Raw genomic sequence first — 24,808 nt, 5'->3', positions numbered from 1 at the left:
AAACAATTACAGCAACTGCAATACTGTATATATTAAGAGCTGTCGTACATAAGAGCAATATGTACTATAAATATTTATAGTAATATATAGTTACAAAGCATGTGTTTAATGATGCTTAAACAAATAAGATCGATCAGCTGATTCACTCAATAAAGCCAGTCATCATATAGGAAAAGTAAGYTAAAATATGCTGCAATTCTAAATAAGGCATCTCTGTTATTTTATTGTCTGAGTATTTCTCCTTTTAAAGCCATGCGCTCTTTCTGGCAAAGAGCACAATCTACTTCAAGCATAAATGTATTAYATCTGCAGCATAATATGGAAGTCATTAAAAGCAGCAAAGACAACACAAAAAGAAAAGAAAGTCCTTCTATTTGCAGACCACAAAAGCATATCTAGTGTTGATGAATGGGTTTTCTGAACTGGAAATTTCCCATTTCTTTCTTTCAACTGAAACAAATGCATGTTTACGGAACAATGACATGTAAAAAGATCAAAAATTAAAAATGCTCTTGCACCAACACATGCACATATATATTTTTTTCTTAGTCTTGCTAATCATACAGCAGCAAGTGCTAAGCAGGTTGAGAGCCTTCATATTTCTGTAAGATGAGTATGGTTTCAGATTATCTTACCCAAATATGAAGACAGTATGTCCTTTGCCCTGTACGCCCTGGAGCTCCGAGGGAGCGTGTTCTGCTAAGCTACACGCTTCGTTGTGTCCCTGTTCACTACAGACAGCCTCGCAGAAAGACRGTATTTGCATGACACTCATCACACCCCTTTCATATGTCCACTGAATCTAATCTGCAGCTAGAAATGAACAAATACCTAGCAGGAACAGTCTGAGGACAGGCAGGTGGACGTGACTGAACGCTACTTCGTCATGGATGTTGGGGTAGGGGAAGACTGCAAACGCCTTCCACCAAGTCCCTTTTGGACAAGTCAGCGCATGTTAGCGCTACTGGTCGGTCAGTTTTAAGGTAATCTTCTCAAGTCATGTAACATCTGAAGGAGACACAAGTTTCGGGCAGATAAAGGAAGAAGTGGGGATATAAACTTGCAATTGAAACAGCTGTTTTGATGTATGGGAAAGGAGTATCCACTTTAGGAGTTTTTTCAGACACTACAGGGTAGGACTTGTCCTGACTGAGTAACTAGTGCACAGTTAGGAGTTAGTTCAGTGTAGCTTAGAGAATCTGTTCTTGCAATTAAAATATTGGGTCTGATAGAAGACCTAAAAATGCTGTTATTCTCACAGTGGTGCAGTAAGAACTGTTTTTGCAASAGCACCTGACTTTGTTTCCTTATACTGGGAAATGTCTAATCTTCAGCTCCAATCTATTCAAATCCATGGAGCTCCTAGGGATTCTGAAGGCCAGAAAAAGGTGGATGAGATGGAATTTCAGCTACTTCATTTTAAAGTAGCTGTGTTATTTGCAGGCCCTTCTTTTGGGATTGTCACTATAGGATCTTTACAAAATTTTGTAAATATCTGTTGCTTGAATTAATCTGAAATATTACCAGAACTCCCAGGACTGATAACGCTGGATTCTAATCTACATTGGCCCTAACACTATGACAACTGAGAGCACAGAGAATCTGCTAAAGCCTCATCAAGTGACTACAATCTAAACTTTGTGTGCTTTAGAAAAAAGCCCAAGTGCTTCCATTACTATTTGTGGAAACACTCACAAAACTAGCTCTGGTTTTGAAAACGTTGTGCCATGACTGTGTGCCAAGGTATGAACAGAAAAKAAAGGATTTGCCACAATATGTAATTTCATTTAATAATAGTACCTCATATGTTTTACTTTGTACCTTGCTACTTCTATTTGTAAATAAACAATATAAAAATATAATAAAATGTTTTAAATATAAATTATTAAACAAATAGTAAACTCTTAAAGATAAAGGTGCATTAAAATATTTATTAAATTAAAATAATAAGTATTTATAACTTTAAAAGATTTATTTTCTTAATACAGAAAAAACACATTCCTTTCCTATAGTAATTAGCTGAAGATAACATTCTGTTAAATTTAGGAACTCAATGGCTCTGTATATTCCTTGCATAGTAAATGATATATTGGATCACCTGGTGATCTAATAGCTTGAATTCTACCTTGTTTTCTGTGGACCTGTAGTAAGCACATGATTTACTCTTGAAGATGTAATAAAAGGTATAAGCTAAGAAAAACACTTTTAAAACTGGTTACATCCCTTGGTTCCTCTAAGCCAGAAGACTGTTTATTTGCTTTTGATGAAGCAGCTGTTTACACCGCAGCATATATGTTACTCCATTACTGGAGTGTCTGGCTCTGTTTCAAAAAAAATGTTTTCCAGATTTTGATTTCTCATTATGATTTGAGATAGAAAACAATTTCAAGCTGTTAAAAAAATCTTGACAGCTAAACTATTTCCTGTACAGCTCGATCAGACAGCACTATTCTCTTCTTCGTTGAAGAAATTACAAAAGCTGAAGCTGTGCCAAAAGAAATGTTCCTTTTTTTCTAGCAAGATTATAGTTGCAGGAATAAAATGTACTTGTGTTGCAGCAGGACTCCAGTTGTCTGTAGTAATACCAGCGTCAAGTGACTCACTTGGCAAACCTGAAAAATGTTGGTGTTTTGATGAAAATAAATTTTTTATTTCTGCTATGTACAATTTGAATTGATCCCCAGTTTCCCTGAAATAAGAAAAATGAACTTTTGCAGAAGGTGTTACTTACTGAAAATAGCTGTTTCCTTTTTTCTTGTTGCTGGTGTGTAAGATCATTAAGTAATCCCCTCCTACACATGGTTGTTGTATTGAATGTGATATTAACATTTATTTGTTATCAAATATAAAAGGTAATATGGAAAAACACAAAAGGTGAACAGTCTGCTGCTTCTCATCTTCATATGTAGCTCCAGTAGCTCCAGTTTACTTCATACAAGATACCTATTATTGTGTTCCTCAACCTTCCCAGGCTGCTGCTGCCSTCTACAAAACCAGAAGACTCTGGTTCCTTCTATTTAATGCACAGGAATGAATCCACAAGGCTGAAAGCCCACATTCGTAGGCCTATAGGACTGGTATGTTCTGGTGGTAGATGCTTTGGGGGTTGACAGGAAACGCTTGACCTTGAGGCACAGGTGCCAAGGGGAGTGAGGTTTGTCTCAGCTGTAGATCTAAGGGCATTCTGGAGCTCTCAGGACAGCCCGTCAGTCCTCACCTCCGACATGAAGCCATCACAGACCAACAGCTTTAAGTATCTTTTTCTYTTCTTGTCCGTATTTGATCTATTACTACCTCCTGCACGCACTGACACTCGTAATACTCAAGCTCACCCCCGGCCTGTGTTTTGCCTGTGGTGCAATTCCTCACCCCCCAGACCAGAGGGAGGGGTGTGCACGCGCGYGTGTGTGTAGWAAAGGAGAGGCTGCCTTTCCTCCCGCCGAGCCAGCCCCGTCCCCCGTGTTCGGCGAGGTAAGCTGGCAGAGTTCAGGCCAGCCTCCCCCGGCAGGATAGTACCACCCAGTCRGTGGTAACATCGCAAGGGTGTGCTTGCAAATGCACCTTTGCTGCTAGTGCTGCGCGCTGGGGTGCGTGTGTGTGAGAGATACGTAACCATTATCCCAGCAGGCAGCTGCTGCTCTGGGCACTTAATGGTATGTTTGTAATTGGGTGTTGCACGTCTCACGCCATCTCTCCCCTGCTCCAGTAATCTCCCTCTTAATGCAGTGTAGTCAACCCTTCTTTGATTGTCACTGCCTTTGTGTTGCCCTGACTGCCCTTCTTCTATGAGCAGGCACTTGTGCTGACTTAATGCCTGCTTGCATGAACCAGCACAAATACCCTCAGTCATGCTGAAGGGATGGTGCTTTGGTGTACAAAGTYATCTGTGCTGAGTACAAATTTCTACCTACTTTGAGAAATGCAAGGTAAGCTGCCCTTTCTCTTTGGTGGAAGAAACTCAAACCCTTCAACTGTGAAATGTAATTTCTCTCTGGAAGCAAAAGAAAAAAGCGGTATGGAATTAGCTATCGGCATTTGTTCTGTGTGATTTGAAGAGATGTGAAAGCTGTAGAGCACTTCGATTAATTTTCCATGCTTGAAATACGTTTGTTGTTCCTAATGGTCGTGCTTGTGCGTGGGGATAGTTGCATCTTCTTTGCTTCCTGTAACACAGTGACAAAATGTAAAAAGTTTGTCTGTTCCCTCAGCTGGTTTCTAAAGTCTTAAAAACCACATGCTTTTTCAGAAAGAAGGCTGTTTGGATGCAGATTATCAAAACTGTACTCAGCAGGAGCAGGTAGAGGGGGCTAGGATATCCTGGAGACTGGAAATCTGTTTTCTAGTATTAGCTATATTTGCTCCTTCCTTCTCTGGCAAAATGGTKTGGATATGATAGTCACTGATCAGAATTTCCTAATGATAGGTTTTAATTTAGCATGCAGGCTATAAGGTACTCTGGCCCAGTCACTGACACTGTTCTTTCCCTCCTGGTATCCTGTATCTTCAGAAGGGAAGACTGAGCCTTTCACCAGAGGAAAAGCATGAGGGGAGGAATTTGAGATCTTCGGTTAAAAMAAACAAACAAACAAACAAAAAACCCCCATGCTATTTGCAAGGAGGTTAAGGGGTAGTTTTGCTCATTTTCTGCAATGCTGATGTTTAGTTCACATAAAGCTGCTGGGTCCTCATGCTGCTGCCAGGTGAATGCAATGGCCATGACGCAGCCGCCTGCTCCGAGCAGCCCCTGCCATCGCCATCTCTCCCTGCAATGACGTGGGCGAGCGGCGGCCGGGGGCTTCTGCTGGGCTGGGGGCCAGTGAGCTGGGACCACTCTGCCCATGTGCCAGCTGCCAGAGTGGCACGAGGGGAAAGTGGAAGCGTGGGCAACTGGGGTACGGGGGAGCAGGCTAAGGGGAACTGGCAAATGGGGCAGGGAGCGGGCTGCTGGTGGAGCAGCAGGCGAGGGCCAGCTGGCTGGGTGGCCAGGAAACACGGCTTTGGTAGCAGCAGACAGGGCTGCGGGGGCAGAACGGGGTTGCATTAGCTTTGCACGCTGGTGTCTCTGACTCACCTCTGTCATCTCCAATTGATAGGCTCAGGTAATAGCCAAAAAAAAAAAAAAATCAATAATAATTTCATAAGAACATTATACRTTGTAACACCTTGTTTTAGTCTATTCTTGTCTGTAAAACTATTTCCTCCCCTGCCATCCTCCTCTACCTCATGGTCTTTTTCAGTGGAAACACGCTACAGCTTTCTGTCATCCAGAAATTTCATAAGCGCATGCCTGACTCTTAGGAACAGCGTTATTTGCTCCGATGGAAMGTCCATTCAGCTGAGTGTCATGGCTGTGAGAGTAGCCAGGAGCAAGAGAGCGCAGGAGGAGAGAATACTTTCCTGAACCTGAACTGTCTGAGGCTCAGGAACTTATATTCTTAAAAGTTGCATAAGCTCTGCACAAATACTGAAACTTAGGGCATGTAATAAGAATTGGCTCCAGGTTGGTTCCTGGGAACCTCACTCAGCAAATGACTCTGCGGGATAAACCAGTATACTGTCCCCTGTATCCAGTTCTGTATCCAGTCCATACTGCTTGCTTTAGTACTCATTATTCCATAAGATATTTCTATGGGATGCTATATGTTACTCTACTTAACCTAAATAGGTTACATCTATGGCATTATTCTTGCTTTTAGTACTTTTTTGTAATAAAAAAATTCAGTACATTTTTTTTTCATGTAGTGCAGCATGGTTGTATTATACTTCTATTTAGCTCCACATTTTGATCATTTCTCAAGACTTCTCATAATATTAAGGTCAAATTGCAGTTGCATGCTTCAACTCTTTAATCTTCTTTGTATCCAAAGCTCARCTTTTCCTTTTATAAATACAAGTTTTCAGCTATAGGATACCAAACCTCAGCATTATTAATAGCAGATGAAAAAGATGGATGCCAGTAGAGGGACTGGCTTTTATTTAATGTGTTTCAGGAGAAGCCTAAGGTATTCTGGTGCCACTATTAGATGCCTAGAGCTAGATTCCCCCTATTCTGCCCTCTGTAAAATGGACAGCCTTTGAGGTCAGGCCCTGTTGTCGATGTCCATCCCTGTCCCCAGAGGAGGGATACCTGTTAGCATGAGGGCAGCTTGTTTAGTGACTTTCTCTCAGATCAAAGGGGAGAGACTAATTTTGACATTGTCTCCAAATTCTGTTAGAGAACAAAACCACAGCCCAACCAAGATTCTGGAAAGGATTTTGTTTTGTAATGTTATGTCTGGGGTTTCATGGGTTTGGAAAATGTTACTTCACTAGGTGAAGGCAATTTAGAGTAGAGAGAAGCCAGGTCAGCAGTACAGTCTGTTGTACTTTCTGGTGGAGAGCCGTTAAAGTATAACATGTGTCATCATGCTGGCACAAATTGTAACTTAGACTTAGGRTTTCCATATAGATTTAAAAATTTAGGAAGGATGCACGATGTCCTGTCTTTCAAGTGAAGTCATCCAATACCAGATTCTTGGCTGATGGAAACTAGCAATGCTCTACTTGCTAAGAAACCTTGAGTTGATTCATACTGGTTGATTATCTGAACAGCTTTTTACAAATGTGTCTTATGGGTGTCACCAGAAAACTGCTGCTCTGTTTCTCTTGACATGCACAGTTACCTGTTAAATATTGTTTAGTATGGATGAAAGCATTCTTCCTCTCTTGTTTTCTCTCTCTCTCTCTCTCTCTCTCTCTCTCTCTCTCTTACTCCATACTGGAGCTGGTTGCCCAGAGAGGTTGTGGAGTCTCCTTCTCTGGAGATCTTCAAGGCCCACCTGGATGCAACCCTATCTAACATGCTCTAGGTGACCCTGCCTGAGAAGCGGGGTTGGACTAGATGATCTCCAGAGGTCCCTTCCAACCTTACCCGTTCTGTGATTCTGTTAGTTTTTCACCTGTTGCCCCACCACGGCCTTTACCTATTGTTTTATTCTTTCCCATAAGCCTGCCCTCATTTGAAAGCTTAACAGTCAAGTAGTTGTGTAGTTTTCCCAGGCTGTGGTTTGTAACTGAACAGGATCCCCTGCCGCGTGGGATGTTCCCAGAGAACAGCAGGTGGGCAGYGACTCAGGCAGCCAGTGTCCACACGTTAGCATTTTTCATGCCACCACATCTCAGCCCCAGCTGCCCAGCGGGAGCTCTGTTGGTGCTCACTTAGCGAAGGATGGCCAAACACCACTTCATTTTGTGGAAATACTGAACCTTTTACAAGCTGGCTCTCTTGCAGGTTCTAAGGGAGTTGTTTCTGTTAACTGTTTCAGCTCAGTAGGCTCTGAAACAACCCAGGTTTTGGAAGAAGAAGAAATGCATTTTCTTCCAAATAAAGTAGATGTAGAGAGTGAGAACTATTAATTCTGAAACTTCCAAGGTGTGGGAAGACTAGCAGAAACAATCATCTCTATTAGTTACTTGCAAATAATATTAACCTTGCTTAATGAACCATAGAACTTGTGATATTGAATGTTTTGATAAACTATCCTTTATCTAATCTACCACATTTGAAGTAAATTTATTTAGTTAATTAAACCACTTTATAAGCACTACCCTGGTATTTACAATTGATGATTAAGGTGAGTCTAACACAAACACTGAAGAAAAAGCCATCATCTGAAATGGACAATCAATCTATTTTTAATATGATAAAAATGTAAATATGAATAATCTGAACACATTTCTGTTAAGCCAGGTGGTATTTAAATACAGGTATTTATGATGCATCCTCTCGGTATTCATTTTAGCATGTCATATTTAGACTAAGGGATGGAACTATTTCCTGATCCTGGGATAATGAAAATCACTGAAGGAGAACAATTCAAGTACATGGGAAAAATAACCATATTTAACGTAAACTTTTCTGTCTTCTAATTTTAAAATTAAAATGGTGATTTAAACTACTATGTATTTTAGCCCTCATTTTCCAAGGAGAATGAACTGTAAGGTCTTGTGTATTCTACCTCACATTATAGGGCATATGAAGTATTTGCCATATTCTATATATTGCATTTATTCTTTTGTATGTAAGGTGGCAGTCTGATTTTGCTACATACAGCTATCCATCTTTCCCCCCAGAAGCCCTCTTGTTCCCTTGATGTTCTTGCTGCGCAGTTCTGGCACTGAAAACTACAGAGAGTCAGAACTGCTTGTTTGGACAGTATAAAAACAAAGCTACTTTTTGGAGGTGTACCACAATCACATATTATTTATAAAATGGACATTAGTGGTGTATAACCTCAGGTCCCTTAAAATATGATCACTTGTGTATCTAAATGTATGCATTATGCTTACTCTGGTTTAGGATTAGTCATTTATTTAAAATGCATCAGCCGACTTTTATTTAAAATGGTGTGCTATTCCAAAGGGTGACAGACAGCATTTTTATTTGTTCATGTTAGATATGAAGTTGTCATATTCATGTTAGATATGGAGCTGTCACAGCTGACTCCTGCTTTGAGCAGGAGGTTGAATTAGTTTACTTCCTGAGGTCCCTTTCAAACTAGATTATTTTACATGTCTGCTTATGGCAGTCCCATATGCTATGAGTAGTCCCTTTCGATCGTTGTTGCAAAGAGCACTAGCAGTACACCTCACAGGAATAGGCACAAACCTCCTTTCTTGTTCAAAGATCTCATAAACCATATGGAGGCATGAGAGTTTCACAGATTTCAGAGTACCATTAGCACGATGCTATAGCTGAGGGCCAAACTTGGCTTCCAGAACCCTTAGTAGTACTACATCACTTGAAAGGAAGTAGTCTAGTAATCTCATGTTGTATGAACATACATTACTACTTCCTGACCTGAGCTTGTTCTGGAAGTGACACAGACCTGTACATAAAAGGACGACCTGTCAGCCTGATGCAGTGTTCTGTGAGCAGTGACCACAAGTAAAGCTAACGATATCAATTTTGTGTGTGTGTATATGTACACACATACATATAATACCTATAATAGATATAGATATGAAATAATATAGCTCTTTTCACTGTCAAACAGTCAGAAGTTAATTAGTTACCAAATGATCCTGAGTTTTAAAATAATTTTGAATTCTTCCTTGTTCATCTTCAAGTCACTTTTTAAAGCTTTTCTCCACAGCCTTGGAAGTTGGTTTTATCTTAAATGAGAACCAATATTCTCATGTAGAAGTTTGATTTCAGRACCTGAAGATTTAAGTAAAGTACCAAATATTTTCACGTTGTGCTACACAGGTTTTAAAAGTACCTTGTTTATGGCAGACCTATTTACATTTGTAGTCACCAGCACAGGCTCTGTGCCAAAAAGGAATTCTGCTGATAGTAGAGTGAAATCAAATTAAGGACTGTCTGTACCAATTGTGTGTGTGTGTGTATGTATATGTATATGCATGTTTGGGAATTAATGGGATGCATTCAAGGGTGCTAAGAGAGTTTTCTGACCTCATTGAAAAGCCTCTCTAACAGTTTTGAAAGGTCACAAGGAGAGAGAGTCACAGACAACTGTAAAAGGACAAGTACTGTGCCCATCTACAGAAAAGAAAATCTAGGAAATTGCAGAATGCTCAACCTCACTTCAGTCCCAGGGAAAATTATGTAGCATCTTCATGGAAGTTATTTTTGTACACATGAAGGACATGAGGGTGGTTGGGACAGGGCAAGACATATTTACCAAGGATAAAGAGTCCTTGGCCAACCTCCTTGCCTTCTATGATGAAACAACTCAAAGTTGAAGTGACAGAGACAATGGGGAGTAGAGTTCCTCAAGGGAGCTGAGACTGATAGCATTCATGTTGTATATATTAATATAAACAATCTGGATGATGAGATGCCTCACCAAGTTTGTGGATTACACCAAACTAGGAGAAGCAGATACATAGAAAGGAAGAACCACCTACAAAAAGACCTTGATAGACCTTAGGCCAACGAGAATTACTTGAGGTTTAATGAAGATAAATGTAAAGTGCAGGACCTGGGATGAAGTAAGCACAAGCAGTGATATAGGCTGAGACCCGATGGGCTGGAGAGCAGCTTTGCAATCAAAGTCCTTGGGGGGGGGGGGCGTTTCCAGTGGGCAGCAATGAACACGACCAAGCAGTGGATCATGGCAGCAAAGATAGCCAACAGCATCCTGGTCTTCATCAGCAAGAGCAGATGAAGGAATATGCTTATGCTATTCTATTCGGCACTCATTAGGCTATACCTGGAAGAGTAAAGCTAGCAGATCAAGGAATGCGATCACRCCACTCTATTCAGCACTTGCTAGACTATACCTGGATTAATGTGCTTAGTTTTTATTCCTCACTTTGAGAGACATAGAAAGGTTGAAAAAGACTGTTATGGTGGTTAGAGGACTAGAGAACTTGACAAACAAAGATATACTGAAGGAACTGGGTTTGCTGAGCCTAGAGAAGAAAAGAGAAGGCTGGATAGTGATGGGGGGACAGAACTAGTTACAGTCTTCAGATACCTAAAAGATATTTCTAGAGAAGATGAAGGCACACTCTTCACAAGGATGCAAAATAACAAGGCAAGAGGCAACAGGGACAAGTTGCTCCAGTGGAAATTTTATCTGAATGTAAGAAAAAAAATCCTTCATTGTGAAAAACTGCTAAATATTGAATTAAGCAGCCCAGAGTCATGGTGGAATCTCTGTCGCAGGAATTATTCAGGACTTAATATAACCAGGGCCCTGAATAACCTAATTTGAGGCCCTGCTTTACCACTGGAGCCTTGACCACATGATTTCCGGAGTTCCCGTCTGAGCTAGGCCATTCTGTGATTTTTGAGCTCTCACCGAATGTAAGTCGTCTTTCTCACAAGAGCCAGCAGATGGCAGTGTTCAACAGCGGTAGAAGCCAGCTAGAGGTGGTAAGATCTTTCTGTGTTCAATACTGGGATAAACACTTATTAAAAACTAATATYATTTTAGGGAAAAGCTTGTAATTAGAACCACTCCTACTTCAGAGAGGTGTCTTGAACAGAATGTAAAAGTTCCTTCCAGAATCRGTTTTGTATAAAAGGTGTATTATGTGTTTAGGACCTGTGTGTACGCCCAAACACTACAGTCTTTTGACCCGCTTGCCTTGCACAGTCAGCCCCATAGACTAATGATGCCCTCCTCCTGCCCCCTCTTCTTCCGAGGAAGACCACTGACCTCCTGAGGCACGTGTGAGCCCCCTTATAACTTGCACATGGGCAAACTCTTGACAAAGCCTTTGCTCTTGGGCTTGTCAAATGATTGAGCAGACATGGACCCTCAATGTGCAAGAGRCATTACAGTTTTGTCCCCAGAGAGGTGCATCACCAGTCAGCAACAGGACCAGAGCATCAGACTCCAGGAACAGCCATCTGGGAAGAGCCTTTCCCTACTTAGCTTATAGCTCATTCCTAAGCTCATTTCTAAGGTGCCCTTAGGAAATGTGGCAGGGAACAGGTTACAGTGTGAAATAATTGTCTTCCTGGGCACAGAAACAGTTGTTTTAGATGACTAGGCTCTATATAACTTCACTGTGGATGTATTATGCTGTTGGTGTTAGCATACTCAAATATAATCCATAAATATATCAAAATGTTATTTCTATTGATGCAAAACACTTCTGTTTAAGCACTATTTGCATAGGTAAAAAGGAAATGAATGAAAAACTGAGTAATTACAATGTGCCATGCCCAATTGTATCCAGTACAAATGAATGTTGCAGCTGGAAGGTTTTCCTTAATTCTTGTCACCTTGTATGTATGCACTACCTTAATCTCAAGGAAGACCTCAAGGAAATGAGCACAGATACAGAATATAAAAGTTAATAACTCTACTTGCAAATGAAAGCATAGATTTCAGCTTAGAAATGTTAGCTGAGGGAGGATTGGAGTAACCATTTATTTACCTTTTGGTATTGTTGATCTTAGTTTAAAAATGAAATTTCTCTGCTAATTATAGGACAGAGATGCAGGTCCAAACTTTTAAAACAATTTGAGGATGCTTAATATGATGAAGTAGTAGTATTTTTATATGAATGTTTGGGGAGACAAGTTATTGGAAATGAGCATTTGATTGACTGTGACAGTAGACTGAATTAGATGAATTGTTTAAAAAAGGTTTGCAAACTATTTTCAAAGGATTTAATGCTTCCCTCATAACAGAGCAGTCAGTGTATTCATTTTGCAGGAGACAGGGAGGACACATTTTCCTCAAGTAGTTTCTTTGCCTGATTTGGGAGAGGAATTTGATTCAYGGTCTTTTGTTTTCTATGCGACTTGTTTTGCTGTAGGCTATAGGGGATTCAGAGTGGTTTCTTCTGCTCATTGAAACWGCACTTCTGAAATATTTACTGGATTAAGGACTGAAACCAAAACCTCTCCAAAGAATTCCTTGATCACTATGGCACCATTCATCTTTCTTCTCTGTCCCTCAGTAATTGTCTAGGTATTTATTGGTATTGGTATTGGTCATAAAGGCTCAACTTAATGGATCCCCACCTTTGCTTACAGGGAGGACCAAATACTTTAGTTCAAACTTATACCCATAGTGTGGCAGAGAAGGGAAGTGAACTGCACTCTCACTGCAAGTGTGCTAATACTATGCTGCAGAGGACAGAAGAGGGATTGTGGGACTGTTTCCCTGAGTTTACAACTTCAGCCTTGTATATTGTAAAAAGTGCMCACAATGACCAACTTAAATGGATTGCTTTCTCTTGAATATCATTTTTGCCAAAAATTACCACATTTTAAAGCTTTTTATTTACACAAATGATTTTTTATTTTGGTTCAGCCACAAAAAAGGGTTCTTGAGACCTGGAAACACTGTAACTGCATTGGTGTGGTGCTTCTGAGCAAGACTAATTAGCCCCAAAGCAGTGTGGTGCTGATGTTACACTGCTGCTGCTCTGGAGCTAATTTCTTGCATGATAATTTGGGTATTTCTATGTTGTACTCTATTGCACAGTGTAAGGGTGCCCTCAGTTCTCTTAATCTCTTTTGTCTCACCTACTCTTTCACCTTGAAAGACCGCCTTTCCTCTTGATGTTTGACACTGAACTGAAGTTAGAAGACAAGGTGGGGATTCAAAATGGAGGTAGTTAAATGTGTTGTTGGAAATCTGCAGAAGCAGAGGTTGTGTAATGGCCAGAAATGAAGGCCAGAAGGAGAAGGACAGAACATTTCAATAGAGCTTCATYAGGCGGGAAGAGTCTGTCACTTGCACACATATCCTGGACTCAGGAACTCTTTGCCCTAAGGGTGTTGGAATTTCGGGAGATGTATTTGTTGCCAATCTGTTAATGAACAGCACTGAGACTCAGTCATAGCAGAGTCATGTGGAATCCCATATGGTTATTTTCAGTCTAAATTCCCTTTAATATAAAAATAAAACAAGTCTCAGAGTGAGGACAGAAGGGAAGAAGGAGGGAAAATAGTCTACATCCTCAGAAACATGATGCAGTACACAGGAAACAAGCTCACTGTAGCTACGTAGCCACAGAGACCACAAGAAGAGTGTATCCTTCCATCCTTCCGTAAGGATGGGAGAGCAGAGGTACACAACAGCAGCACTTGCTTGGGGAATAGCAAAGAACTTGATTTCCTCTTCCACTTAGCTATACATTTTTATCTTTAAAATGTGTGAAATGACAAATTAATTCCAAGTGCTTGGATATGCTCCCTGCTTACTTGAACCTTTAGATCTGAGTTTCATGAGGTCAGGATATTGGTACTACTTTTATAAATGATGGAATACTGGCACTTCCTAAATTAAAAAATGCCAAAGATCTCTGAATTGGGATCATGGTGTCTTAGTGCTAAGCAAGCAATAATCACAGAGGTAAGCAGACAGAGCACTTCCTCCTAAAACTGCCATCAATTCTGTACCATTTAAAGAATTCCTATTATTGTCCAGCAAAACATGTTGTCTTGTTACTTGAGTGATTCTACTATTTTTGCAATACTCCTTTATGAAACACCATTTGAAGAGTTTTTTTTAAAGCTTGGATTTCAAGTTTATGGTATTCATGTTTTTCTGGATTTTCTGCACATGTTACCAATCATCTTTTATCATTTTTGTTGACTGACTCTGGACTATGTCAATGTCCTTTCTCTAAAAGGCTGCCAAATATGTAGCAGAGGATTACAGATGTTTAAAAGAACTGGATTTACTTCTGCCTTCTTGTTTATTTGTAGCCATTTGTTGTCACTGATGGTTTCATGGATCTGTCTCACACCCAGATCCTCAGTACCTGTTTGTGTAATACATGGGGCTCAATTTTAATAGCCTGTGCGGTCAATTTAGGAAACAATTCTGGAGTTAGGTTTAAGCTCCAAATGAGACTCGTTAGGTACAAACCCATACAAAGCAGAGACAAGAAAACTTGCTGAGTATTGTGCAAATGACACAGTCACAGGGTGCTGCATGTTGTTGTTTATGAAGTTTAAAAGAAAGTGCAGCCTCCCACTAGCTGGATTATTTGCACTTGAATTTTGTTTGTGAATTGAGACTGTTACATAATGGCTTTGCCAAACCAAAAGTATGTTTGCATTGGTATAAAATCATCCTCTGAAGGGACTCATGGCATATTCTGTATTGCAGATGTTCCAACCAATGCATGCAGTTAGTGCTTAAGATGATAAAGACCTTTATGACAGATTCTGGGCCAAATCTGAACCTTGAGGAGTCAAAGTAGTGAAACTATGAGCAGATATACTGACAAGGGGCCAACCACTAATGTTTCAAACTTTATGTTTCAAACTGTTTTTAATGTTTCAAACTGTTTTCAAACTCTGTATGTGAGAGAAGTTTTGTTGTGTAGATATATCAACTTTATGTGAAGATTTGCAGTAAAGAAAAATATTAAATGGTAAATATCAAGATTTGGAGATAAAAGCAAGAAAAAAATCTAGGAAGAGTTCTTTGGGTTTATTTTCAATTAGCAGAATTTGTATTTGACTCGTGCTTTCTTTTCTTCAGAAAGACAACTTGATGCATGCTTGAGTTTCCAAATTGTAATTCTTATAGAACAAAAATGCTAGCTCTTTGATACCTTCATATCTGAACTTTACAGATTTCACTTAAGAGGAAATTTTTCAGTTAGGGAACAAAACCAGGAGTCTGTGGAGAGAGAAGCTTTCATTATTGTCTGATCTATACGCTTCTTAATACATAYGCCTTCTGCGAATGTGCAACATTTAGAAGGAGGGAATAGCCTTGGCTATAGCTACCATGGACTTTGGTGATAATTCCTAAAGTCTGAAAGGTTTTGTGATTTGCAGGAAACAGTTGTTTCAAACAATGATTTTCTTAGTGCATCAGGCTTCCAGTTTAAGCCAGGGACCTTGTGGAAGATACAGAATGAAGGGTCGGAAGATGATTTTGATTCTTCTCCTATACCTATTCCATCTCCAAAAATCTGAACTCTAGTTTAAATCTATCTTTATAAAGCTCTAGTTTTGGAGGCAACACATGTCAGAGATCTTGGTAACATCTAAGCAAAATGTGCTTGCATTTGGAATCTAGATCAAGGCCTGGAATTTAAGTTCTCTGGGAGTGCTGAGCTGCTTCTCAATCTCCTGTATCCTGAAGCAATGTCTTGCTTAAACTTCTTGCATGTTTGCACAGTGCAGAAGTAGCTCTGTGTTGGAGGCATTACAGCCGCCTGTGTTGAGGTTGATGTGCCTCCTCAGCACACTGCAATGCAGTACTCGCTAGGGCCTTGTGTACTGGAGTAGTTTACTGCTAGTCATGGACAGTGGGCATGCTGTGAGGGAGGCAGCACTTACCTTCTTCCRCTATCCTACAATTACACATGTAACTGTTTTCTAACTACAGGACAGTGCAAAATTTAGGAAAAAAAAAACAAGTCAAAAACAAGCCAAAAGAAAGCTGGATGAAGTTCACGAATATTCAAAAAGATCAACCATTTCTAATGACATTTCTTTTTCTGCATGAGCTTCATTTAAAAATGGAAAGCTGCAAGATACTCCAGTTGCTTTATCCTTGGCAGAGGCAGTCAGTGGCTCACTTCTCCCCACTGCTATCCCCCCGGCCCTGTGTCAGCTGGTTCTCACGGGACCACCTGCTGAGCTGATTTGACTCACTAAACAGCAGAAATGTCTTCRCTTTCTTGCCAGAGTGTTTCCGTGTGTTGTGGGAGATACCCCAGCTTATGGAGAAATCTGATAAAGAATGTTAAAGCTGGGACAACCAAAGCAAGAGGGAACTTTTACACTAGTTCATCATTTCTCACAAAACCGCGTCCTTGGAAGTGCTAGTGACAGAGTATGGAAAAGAATAGCTGACGTTCTCAAACTTCWTTTATATGACTGTCACCACTAGTGGCAACAGACCACACAGATAGTTTTGTGGCTCTAAATCCTAATTAGCAAGATCCCAGCTTTGTTGTTCTGAGAAGAACAAAACGGCTTCACCGTAGTTCACCTACTTCAGCTTCCTGAATGCTTAAACTAAATGCATGCTCAGCTATGCCTCTGGTTAGACCAACTGGCAGAAGTAAATGAAGAGCAAACAAATACTGTATTTTTTTATTCTAAAGACTGATATATTATTAACAARTGTTTAAAGGGTAATTAGATATCTGCAAAAAGCCTAAACTTCAAATTATGATTTGGGTGTTATTTTTTTTTAAAGTAAACAGTTCCACAGTTTGACTGTTTATTTCATGCGGGAAGCCAGTGACTTCTGTCTTTAATGGGTGTATATACATATAACATCTGTGTAAAKTGTGTTTATACATAGAGAAAAGCACTTCCATTTTGAGTTACGTTCWCATTATACCGACTTAAGGAGATTGATCTAGTAGAAAGAAATGAAGCACAAACTGAGGGATAGCAACCCTGTGTTTTACCTAGTCAAATGCAGATGCAGGTGCTGCTGCTGTTGAACTTTGTATGATCATGAATCAGTCCAAGAAGTCAAGAAGGCATTAACAGATTAGTAATTTCATGCAACTTTTTTCCTTCTAKATAAGTTGAGTCATCAGGGTTCATATTACATCTTTCAAATAACAATCACTATTTTTTTAATGTGAAATTCTCTTGATTCCAGGGCAGGACTACTGGAAAACAACTAGTATTGTGAAATTCACATTACTATGGCAAAAGCTGTTGAAGCTCAGAAGGAGCGGATGTCCAGGGCCAAGGTTTTGATGGCTGTTGTGATCCGAGGATGAGCTCTGGAGAGCCAGAAGCCTGGCTGAAGCTGGCTGAGCTCTCAGGAGGGAGTTCTGCTCTGTGTTTTCTTTGGAGACAAGAAGTTCTTGCCTTTTCCATTTTCCTAGCTGCACTTTCCTATTGCTGCAACCCTCTCAATTGTATTAACATAATTGTTTGTGGTCTGTGCTATAAACTTGTGCTTACGAGCTAAAAAAAAAAAGTGCATTTTTCATGAGGAGGAAGGAAATTGTAATGTGGGTCAGGAATAAGGAATTGAGGACTCAGGAGGAGATGGGAATGAGATGGGTCTTTCAGAGGTTAGGATTGCCACTAAGGAAAGCAAATAATGCAACCACACCTACGAAAGATTTAGGAAAATCRTGATCTGATGGAACTTTGAAACAGATTTTTTTTAGGTAGTTGCTGTCTGCCTGCTTCCTCCTTTTCATTGTTTTTTTTGGAGGAAGCACAGGGACTGAACATCTGGGGAAGCTGGGAGCTGAGATACTGGCCTGGTAGAAAACCACCTCAGCCAGCTGCTCTTTACCTCATTGCCTTGTTTCAATTCCTGGCTGAACCCACTCTTCTCAGTGGAAGTTTTGTTTAGTTTTAATCAACAATTTCTGTTACTAAAATATCCCTTTGAAAGCATTTATTCTAGTAAATCTTTTTTAGGTGATCATGATGTCCTCTTTTTCCTCCTTGAACCTCATCCTTAAGCAGAGGGGCCTTCCTGCTTCCACCCTTTGCCTGCTAGCTCTTTCCCGTCAGTGAGGTCTCCCTWATCCTTCTGGCTTCTGCTCTTTGCCTCCACCTCCCAGCCAGGCTTTCTGGAAGGAAAATGATGTCAAAGGAGTATTAGCGTTAGACACATTTGCTATATTCCCTTCCATAAAAAGAAATCTAACAAACTAATCTCATTTCGTTTGTATTCTGAGCCTTGTGATGTTGCAGTGGAGTAGCAGTGGGGGTCTGTAGGAGGACRAGCGTAATGGCAGCAACCTGTTGCTGAAAATGTTGCTGTGTGCAATGAAGAATGAAGATTGTTGGCTTCAGCACAACAGCTTTTTTTCCWTCCTCTTTCAATCCCTCTGAGATGAATCTGGTTTCAAATTATCTTAAAAGACTGAGGCTTTTTTTCACTTGACACTGCCCCAAACAATTATGTTCCACTGGCAAAAGTACTCTTCATTCTTTAGCTACAAGTAAAGTGGTTTTTGCTCCCCCTTCTCCCTCTTTTTCAGTCTGGCAGAATCTCTCAGACTAAAAATGATGATCTGGTTGAAAATACAAATGTGTGGGTAAAACAYAGCGTGTCTGAGTTACTGCAGACGCAGTTATCCTATTTGTGTCAGATTTGGTATCATGGAACAGAATTTGCACGTAAACCCTTCAGCTATTTCATGAATGTCTCTCTTGCGAGATTAAACTGCCATTCACTGCAGAGAATGCTACTTTAAAAAATAATACTTTTTATGATGAAGAATTGGCTCTGTGTGATGAACTTTATATAGCGCTTTCCTTAGCACAAAGTTGGGAACTGTTTCATAGGTCTTTTACTAACAAGGCTAAATTGTGATTAATTCATTTGTAAATTTTTTTAGTTACACATTGCATTTTAAATTGTATGAACATAGCCAGCGGTAACAACACTGCAGAGTTAATAGCTGGGGAGGATCAATGGGTGCTTGGTGTCTTCYTTCACAGAAAATAGTGTTGAGAGTCTCTCTCTGCCAAGGCCGAGATAATACTCGTGTCTTACTGTTGGATCTCTTCACCACTGTTTTAACCCAGCGGTATTTCTGCAGGAGGTTCAGAATCTCCAGTACAGAGGCTTGATACCTTTGCTCTTTTCCTGGGCTTGTGGTAGCTTTCGTCCTTGGATGGGCAGTCTCTCCGCCAGTGGCAGCTCTTTGAGATTCACCTTAAAGAGGGGATCCAAGCGTGCGTTACATGTTCCCCTAACTCAGACTCCTGGGAGTTGCTTTCTGTTGAGCTTACATACATTACCTGCAGGCTGATAGAAAACCCAGGCTAGGTCTTTAAAAAGAAAGACTGCATAAGGAGGGGTTGTAATGAAAAGTCGGAYGCAGGTTTTATTGTACCTTTTCGTAATGTAGCAGAATTAAAGGGTGAAACATAATCTGTTATGGTGCGCTGTGTGTAATCTCTCCAAACAACTTTCCTCTCAGTTTAAGGGCCTGATACAGCATCAGTTTTACAGTGGTGTAACACTGCTGACTTTTTTTCACTGTGAAGTTTCAGTGGCATAAAACTAAAGTACTGTAATGGTAAATTAACCCTTATGTTTAAAGGAAAGCTCTCCCAGTGCCTTGGGGAAATAATGAAATCTAGGTTTTAGGTGACTACTGATTAAGCCATCCAGGGATCAAAGGAAGCTTGTATTAACTAAATGTGTCCATGAATTKAAGGACAGATAATCTTCTTAATGAGAGTAGAAAACTAGTCATTAGGCATTAGGTTAGATCTTATTATAAAATTCTAGAAGTTTAAGGTGAAGGACTGGAGTGTACTAAAAACAGCAGAAGAATGAAGTGGAAATTACCAGACTCTATGTAAAATAATACATCTCCCACAAAGATTGTACTTCATTGGATGTGTAGTATATTACAGACATCATAAACCACAAAAAATTAACTTTAGAGAGCTGAAAATGTTAGCAATATTTCTGTAATTGAGTTATACATTAAGGAAGCTTGTTATATATCCAGGATAAATGTTAGAAATCATTCAATTTGAAGGTCTTTGAAGAGAAAGGGAGAGGGTTTARCTATAACCTCATACATGATTTGAGGAAGAATATTAATGTGAGTATAATTCTGAAGATGGATTTGCTGTCTGTAAAATTTGATTTTCAGCAACCTCTTTATGCAAATGTTCAAACAAAATTGTAACTTTAAAATATTGCCATACAATAGCGTATGAAAAAAATCATGGCTGCACAATAATACAGATATTTTTGTTGAAGTGATAAAAATTTCTGCAGACAGCCTGCAAAATATGCTTTTCCAATAGTCTGTAAGAACTTTTCTTCTTTCCCCGCATCTATAAATATAGTATTTTTAGGAACATGCTCTGTGGGTCAAATTCATCTATAGCATAAGTCAACCTAACAGTACTTCTCTACTCAGTGCAGCTAACCAGTGAGATCTGAAGCTGGTTCACCCAAATTTAATTTGCAGTTCTTWGAAGACCACAGAGTGAATGTTTAGAGCTTGCGGAGGTGGCCAGACCTGTACACTCATCTGCAGACATCTCGGCAGTGCTTGCCTCCACATATCATTGTAGAAAAAACTGACCGTGGCCTGTGCTGTGGTGTTTCTCCTACTGGTTACCTCATCGACTGCAGTCTTAGTGAAATGTTTTTTATTTGTGTTGCCATCACAGCAAAACTTGTGTGTAGGTTTAACGTCTTATTTCTTCTGCTGTTTCTCTCATCCTAGAAACAAAATGGGTGGAAAAAAAAGGAAAGTGCAAAGATGTAAGAATGTAGAAGGCAGAAAAGATGGAAAAGTTCACTAAAAAGGGACAGAAGTGGGATGCAGAGAATAAAAAGGAATTGTAATTTTCACATGGGAACGATACAGATTGACTTTAGCTTTTTGCTGCAGTGGAATGAACTTACTGTTATACCACTGCCTATTTTATTAAAATAATGTGAGCTATTTGGCTTTGTGATTTTTTTAAACTTAGCTACTASTTGTTGCATTAATCTGTATCACTTGTTCTTCAAGGTAACTTACCTAACAGATAGTAGTTTTATGGCCTGTGAGGATTTCTGTGGTCGTATCAGTAAACTGAAGCCATACTATCTACAGGTAAGGTCATCTTCACAGAAAGGAGTAGCTGATATTTTTGAAGCTCCTTCTGCTTTCTGACATGAGTTGATGAAGAGTCTGAAATAACTGCATTGCTTTGTTGCGACCGCTGCTGCATTCGAAGTATTGTACCCTGCCCTTACGACTGTAGCAYGTTTACATTCCAGAGGAGTTCCCAACATGCCATGTTTTACTGAGAATCTTTAGATCTGAGCAGCTTAAATCTCCACCAACAGTAAATAGTCGTGCTTTCTTGATCTGTTCAAGCTGATTAACATTTTAGTGGTATTTTTTCTGTGTAGCTATTCAACACAGAAAATCAACAGATAGAATAGATATGAAGTGATTGTTTACCTAATCTATCTTCGAATCAGATGAAAACTTCAGCCACATCAGTTTGTCCCATACAGTCCCATTCCAATATTTATTTTCCTCCATTCCCATTTCCTCTAACATGCTCCTTCCCGCTGGAAGGGTGCAGATGTTTGTGATGCCTTTAAGACTGTGCTTTCTGTCTGTCTCACACTGTACTTCGTTAGCCTTTTGCTGCAGGCCTTAGCTTTCTTACAYTGGGAAATGTTTGGTGACAACACTTCCCTGCTATGCTCCTGTGGTCCCTTGCATGCTAACATTCGGTGGCTGAGATACGATTTTGTGTAGTCTGTCAGTCTTTCCATCTTTTTTTATTGAATAAGATGGATAGGTTTTTATGCAGAGACATTTTTCTCCGAGGGACCTAGCGCATGGTCTGCAAATCTGAGTCAGCGTGAGGAGCTCGCCGAAGATGGTAGAGCCTCAGTATCACAGGACGAAAATGAAGCAATACCAAGACCCTGTAAGAGTGATGTAATTGCATCCATCATTTCAGGGGAGGCACTGGGGGCAAAGGTAAATTCCTGAGAACACTGAGACAGCTGGTAAACATGTGCAAGTGATTTGTGTCATGTAGAGTTTTATCTATCAGACATTTATAGACAAGTTTAAACATGACTTTTCTCTCAGTTTCCTTATACTTTAAGAGTAGAGATTATCAGAATTTTTAAAAAACATTTTGTGGGTTGCAATTCTGTCATAATTGTTCCCTCTTGTCATTTCTCATTAGCAAGATATATTTCTTGTAATGCCTCATTTTATTACAATTGTTCGCTCATATGATATATTGTAAGTCATGTTTATGACAGTTCTCCACTAAGAAAGAAAAAAATCTTCTGTGCATGTGTTTTTAGGGGAAGAGTTTCATCAATATTTCTTTGTACAGGGCTTGTCTGTACAGCTCTGACTTGCGTGAACAGACTGTTCAATCCACTGGCACTACTTGCTGAGAAGACCTAGTTAATGTCAGATTAGAGATCTGTAACAAATAAGAACCAAATGATGCATTTATAAAAGGCAAGTAATTTTTCTTTGACATAATTCATCCGGTCAGAGGGAGGAAAAGGGATCCAGTCTTGCTGACAGAGGGTCCTGTGGGTGTAGCTGAGCTAAATAGTTCAGAGAGAAGAATAGCGTGAAAAAATTAATCACAGTAGATTGTTTGAAAAGGGCTTTATGCTGCTCCTATTCTCTGAAAACACACGCTGTCTACCCTGTAGTTTAGCTCCTGCAATTTTTGTGCTGTTGGGACTGGGTGTCAGAACAGGTCTACAGAGCTGAACGTTTGCTTGCTCTTGCTGTCCTGGTGCAGTGATGTTCTCCTGGCATGGAGGAGCAGACTGCTGGATACAGGTTACCAGGAAAATGTAGTAAGCAAACTGCAAAAAGAGAGTTCTGCATGACATCATACTTTGTTGTCACTTAAATCCAAGCAAAAGGGCCAGAATGGCAGCCTTTCAGTCCTTTTCCACATGTGAGAGCTGATGGCACAGACCACTGGGAGTCCCAGAGGAAGGTGGTATTAACGGTATCATAATAGCGAAGGTTATAGCCTACTGGCGTAGCTATATTAAGAGAAGCATCACAGCTATTCTCCTTTAAGGCTCATTGCCACTAATCCCCTCAACTTGACAGATGTATTGTCCCTCTGATAGGCAAGCTGTTCCTGTAGCTTGCAAATATGAAACTTGATGATCATGTTTTTGTTTCTTTTTTTTTCTTTTTCTTTTTTTACACTAACCAAAATCCAGATGTATTTGAATTTAYATTTGATAATTCTTGCCTAAAGAGTAGAGCAGTACTTCACCCCTTACAGAACTGTAAAATGGTTAAGATTGTTACTGCTCCAGAGACTGCCAGGTCCACCCCCTCTGCTCAAAGCAGAGTCAGTTAAAGCAGGTTACTCAGGGCCATATCCAGCTGGCTTTCAAATATCTTCAACGATGCAGACTTCACAACTTCTCTGAGTAAGTTGTTCCAGTATTCAGCTTCTTCTTATGTGTAAATGAAATTTCCTGTTTTTCAGTTTGTGCCAGTTGCTGCTTGTCCTGTCACTGGGCACTACTGAGAAGAGTTTGACTCCACCTTCTTTACGCTTTCTCATCAGATATTTATATGCATTGATAAGATTTTCCCCGAGGCTTTTCTTCTCCAGGGGGAACAATTCAAATTCTCTCAGCCTCTTCTTGTATATCAGAAGCTCAAATCCGATAACCATCTTTGTAACCCTTTGCTGACGTTACTTCAGTAGGTCCACCTCTGTCTTGTATTGCAGAGCCCAGACCTGGACCCAGCACTCCAGATGAGTCTCATAGGGGCTGAGTGGAGGGGAAGGATCCCCTCCTTCAACCTGCTGGCAATGCTTTGCCTCATGCAGCTCAGGATGCTGTTGGCCGCCTTTGCCATGAAGGTGGATTGCTGGCTCACATTCAATTTAGTGTGCAGCAGGATCCCTGGGTCCTTGTCTGCAAAGCTGCTCTCCAGGTGGCTGGCCCCCAGTCTGTCCTGGTGCAAGGGGTTATTCCTGCCCAGGTGCAGGACTTGGCCCTTCCCTTTCCTGAACTTTGCAAGGTTCCTCTCTGCCCATTTCTCCAGCCTGTTGAGGCTCCTCTGAATGGCAGTGCAACCCTCAGGAATATCAGAAACTCCTCTCATGCTTGTTTACATGGTTTTGCTTTCCTTAGCAAGCATAAATGCTCTTTATACACAATGTAAAGATACATATTAGTGTTCATAGCAGAGAGTCTACAATATTTTTTCAGATTATAAATGAAATATATTTCAGAAGTATACGTTCCTTTCAGCTGAACCTTATGACAGATTTTCTTTCTTAATGCATCCTTATAGCTCCTACTAATGAATGTTATGCAATCAAAAAGAGCTGTATTATTTGTTTCTTGTTAAAAAATAGAAAACAAACCATTTTTTCCAAATGTCTGTTCAGACAAGAACTGAGCTGGAACCATTTCTATGGGATACTAGTGCAATTTGAAATGACAAAATTGAAATAAAATTTTAAAAACATTAAGTCCACCTGCACATGTAATTTTCCATCCTAGTAATTTTTTTGTAGCTAAGAGTGCACCTTGCTTTGAAAGAATGAAAGAACAATGAAAACTGCTTTTATTTCATATTTTACCTCTTGTTTCAGAACAATTAAGGCAGAGAATAATTCAATCTTCATTATTTATTCATTCATTATTTTTGTGACTTGAAGAGGTTTTGAATGTATATGAGCAGGCTGTTTATTCTTATTCATAACTTTAGTGATAGAAGGCAAATTTTTGTTAGGGTTTTATAGCCTCATGGATTTCACACTGATGGATGTAGGAGTACATGAAAAAAAATCAATAATCTAACATGCAAGGTTTAGATAAGGAGAGGTCATGCCTTTGTGATATACAAGAATGTGTCTTGTCAAGGAAAACTG

This window comes from Rhea americana, unplaced genomic scaffold (genome assembly GCF_003343005.1).
Source record: "Rhea americana isolate MKP2758 unplaced genomic scaffold, rheAme1 scaffold_82, whole genome shotgun sequence".
NCBI classification, from domain to species: Eukaryota; Metazoa; Chordata; class Aves; order Rheiformes; family Rheidae; genus Rhea; species Rhea americana.
The sequence above is the reverse complement of the archived record's forward strand: the minus strand, read 5'-3'. Positions refer to the sequence as shown.